This window comes from Octodon degus, unplaced genomic scaffold, assembly GCF_000260255.1.
Source record: "Octodon degus isolate 3935 unplaced genomic scaffold, OctDeg1.0 scaffold00060, whole genome shotgun sequence".
NCBI classification, from domain to species: Eukaryota; Metazoa; Chordata; class Mammalia; order Rodentia; family Octodontidae; genus Octodon; species Octodon degus.
Genome location: NW_004524636.1, coordinates 5064069 through 5068349, shown reverse-complemented (window position 1 = coordinate 5068349; position 4281 = coordinate 5064069).

The window sequence follows — 4281 nt, the reverse complement described above, 5'->3', positions numbered from 1 at the left end:
CTTTCAACTGAGTGTTACACTTAGATGTACTTTCTTTAAATTTTGGACATACTGGGGAAGAGGGGAATTAAACGAAAGGTTCTTGTGCAACTCAAATCTCCCCCTTTCCATCATTTAAAAAAAAAATGTCATTTATGACTGGAGTCCTGTGAAGCCAAATTTATTTATAATTCTCAGTAGCCCTCAGGTTATGGGGAAATCTAAGGACACAAACCTTTCTTTGTTTTTACATGAAATATCTGTTGAAAACACATTTTATGCATATTTGTCCAGATTTAGTCCAAACAACACAAACTCGGCTATCAGGAAGTGTGCTGGGATATACAGCAGGTAAAACAAACAGGGGGCTGACTGCACACAATGGTATTCATGGCATTTTGTCAACTGTGAAAGCTTCAGAGTGTGCTGCATGCAGGGAGCGACAGCAGCCAGAGGCTGTAGTGGGCTGCAGTGTAGCCAACACCCATCCCCAGGCAGCTGAGGGTGGGTTATGGGGGCTTCTCCCTGTGCCTTGAGAGGAAGCAGGCAGGAGAGCTTCGCTTTCACTGTACCTTCTTGGGGCATGACAGCTTCCATGTAAGGGAGAGCTGCTGCTTTTAAGAGCAGATAAATTAAGCCCTGAGGTTAGAGTGAAATCTTAAAGGTCAGAATTCAGATGATAAAGGAAAATGGAGGTTTCCCCAGCTGGACTGGAAGCCCAGGAAGAGGTGAGATTTACTGGCTTTCCTGCCAAGGTGCTAAGGAGTGATAAGCAGCTGTAATTCCAAGACACCCCAAAGCTGTTAAAGTGTGCTTGAAATACAGACGGGGCAGCACTAGAGCAGCAGTCTTCTTCTCAAACAGATAGAAAAGCCGTTCTGGTGCACTGAGGTTTCCAATCAAAGAAAGGGTCAAAATCAGAAATGGAAACTAAATTCTAAGGTATGTAGAATGCATCAAGCAATATTCTGATCCTCCATCGGTCATCTGATATAAACCTCACTGTATCTTTCCAAGTATGGGCTCATGTTTATAGATGGGGTAAGCGAGGCATGTGGTGCTTAAGGGGAGCAAAGCCCGTGCCTTGGCATCCTCATTTGTGAACAGAGCTGATCAATGAAAAAAAAAAGGTGTTCAAGTCCATATCTGCTAGCCCTGAGTCCAGCCTTTCCTTGTTAGAATTATTCCTACTTCTCTCTAAGTAGTACTTATATGTGGCACCCATTTAGCGATTGTTTGTCTGTTTCGCTCTATTTTTGGTTTTGTTTCTGGGAGTGCATATGAGAGTTTCTAAGCTCAGCAAATATCCACTGAAGGTGTTTCTCCCCCACTAGCCTAACCCCAGGCTTACCCTCCTGCTCTCTTTTCTCCTGCACCAATCAAAACACATTGGAGCGATTACAGCCATGCTTCAGTCTAGTGTACAACAACCACTAACAGTGGGAATGTGGGGGCCTGGTCTGCACTGCTACTGACTACTGTGTAACTTAAGGCAAATGACTGACTCTGTGCTCTACACTTCATCAGTACTCACTTATCGAGCAAGATTCAGCACTGGTGCACTGGTGTTGCTGGGACGGTGCTGCTCAGCATGGATAGAAGCTTGCCTAATCCACTGCCTTCATTTGTGAGCTGCTCCTGGTGCAGCGAGGAGTCCAGATATGTAAACATATGAGCACTGACTCTGATATCCATGATGAAATCTAATGGCACAAATGCCTACAGGAACATGATTTCACACTCTATTACTTTGCCCAGAAAAAGCCCAAAAGCGTCAGAAAGCATCTAGGCACACAGAGCACTGAAGAAATTTCTGACTGATAAGATAAAGTGGTGGGAGTGGGATTCTAGAGCAAGGAAATGACACATGCAAAGACACTGGGCTACATTTTTTTTTCAAAATTTTATTGATAAACAGATAGCAATGAGACAGTTTCAAATCAAATCGGAAGTACAGTTTCAACAAATAATACACTGCATACATTCTTCTTAGTGGTTAATTGCTGTACAAGATGCGGACCTGAGATCCTATTTACAAACACCATTAGAACAAATCATTCTATTCATTAAGAGAATGCAACTATATATCTATCCCAACCTCTTTGAATACACAGATACAAAATGGACATTCATTGGTATACCCCATTTTTTCTAAGTTCCGTTATTGAATATTATAGGTGTGTAAACTCAGCAAAATATTCTGAAAGAGTCCAGCAGGGGCTACATTTTTATCTGAAAGTCATCTAGTAAAATGAATCATGAAGTACATGGCACACCATGAAAGAATCTAAGCTGCTCCTTGGTAGTAACCTTGGTGAAAGATGGAAGCTTTGTAGCACTAGCAGATCTTTAAATCCATGTCCTAGGAAAAGCACTTAGCTAATGGCATGAAAAATTAATTGGGAAGAGATCAGAGTAGAGGAAAGGGAACCAACCAGAAAACTGGTAAGGATTTGGACAAGAAATGATGTTGGGGCTGGGGAGATAGCTTGGTGTTTCAAGCACTGGGGCTGGGAGATAGCTTGGTGTTCTAAGCACCGGGCCTGGGGAGATAGCTTGGTGTTCCAAGCACCTGACTGGCAAGCACAAGGAGCCAAATTCAATCCCTGGTATTTACTTCATCGTACTGGCCACTGAAACCAGGCATGGTGGTGCAGGTCTGTAATCCCAGCACTAAGGGAGGCTGAGACAGGAGGATCACTGTGACTCTGAAATACAGAGCAAGAACCTGTAGCATTAAACATCTTAAAAGAAATGATGTTGGCACTGCCTCTAATCCCAGCACGAGGAGGCTGAGGCAGGAGGATAGTTCAGGGGTAGCCTGAACTATACAGTGAGACCTTATCTTAAAAAAAAGGATGTTGGCTTGGTTTAGAAAATCCATGTGTGTGCGACAGGTAGGCAGACAGAGACAGGAAAAAGGTATAATTTCAAGGCATTGGGTTAAGGGAAAATGAACAAAATTCTTGCAATCAATATAATGTTTAAAACATGGCAGCAGAAACTCCACAAGGATGTCGATTACGTTGATTTTTCCCATGATCACAAATGCTCCACACAGGGTGAACAGCAAACAAACATGTAAATCCATGAATAAATGAACACTTCTTATTCTTGGATATGGCTGACTTAATGAATGCTTGGGCCATTACCCAAAGTAGGTCACAACCAAGGGCAATTGAGAAGGGAAAGCAAAGTTTTAGTCTTGACTGTTTAAGGCACCCATATGAAATACATTTAGAAATACGAATCTTGAGCTGCAAGGATGCAAATTCAAAACCAGAGATCATGGTGTGGAAGTCAGAAATAGGAAGACAGCACTTTAGTCCAGCAAAAAGAAAGTATAATTACCCAGACAAAACAGCCGACAGCTCAAGCATGTGTTTACCCATTCAGTCACTATTCCACACATACTCGTGGACAGCCCTCTTTGCATGAGAACCTGGGCCAGGCTTAGGGAGCGAGTGGGTTGACAAGAGTTGCTCTCTGTTTTTGAGAAGCATGTTATAATTGGACAGACAGCTTAAAAACAAGAAAAAAGGACAATGAGAATATTTCAACTTGTTATGTACGCCATGAGAGAAACAAATGGACAAGGCATAAGATGACGAAGTCTTCTTAAAGAGATGAGATTTTAAATTGAGCTTTACCTTAGTCTGGGTTGTCTGGGTTTCTTGCTCCAAAGAAAGAAAATAAATATTATGAGAGCGTGTGAGAGAAGAGAAAGAGAGAGAGAACTTTTTTACAAAGAATTGGCCTGGCTCAAATGTTTATGGGGCCTGAGGAATCTCAAGATCTGTAGCCAGCAAGGTGGAGACCCAAGAGGGTTGATGGTGTAACTTCCAGTGCAAGTCCAAGTCTGAGGACAGAAGATTAGTGTGCTTGCTCAAAGACAGACAGAGAGAGGACCTCACCATCCCATGTTTCTCAGTCTACTGCTTCAAGCGCCAATTTCAGACACCCTCACAGTTTCTTCAGGCAGGAAAGTTTTCAGTCAAATACCTGGGCACCCATGTCACACTGAAGTTGAATATTAACCATCACGGACATAGACCCAAAGAAAAAGAACACCTCAACCATGCCAACTACCATGCAGAGCATTCTAGGGACCGACACATGACAGCAAAGGTCTCAGGCAAAAAAAAAAAAAATTATTTCCTGTGGTCAAGAACCACAAAAGTAAGGCACAGGTGGGACATTAGAAAGTAATATGGGGGCTGGAGAGATGGCTCAGTGGTCTAGAGCGCCTACTTGGAACAAGCTTGGCAAAGCATCGGGGACCGCGGTTCAATCCCCCAGCAC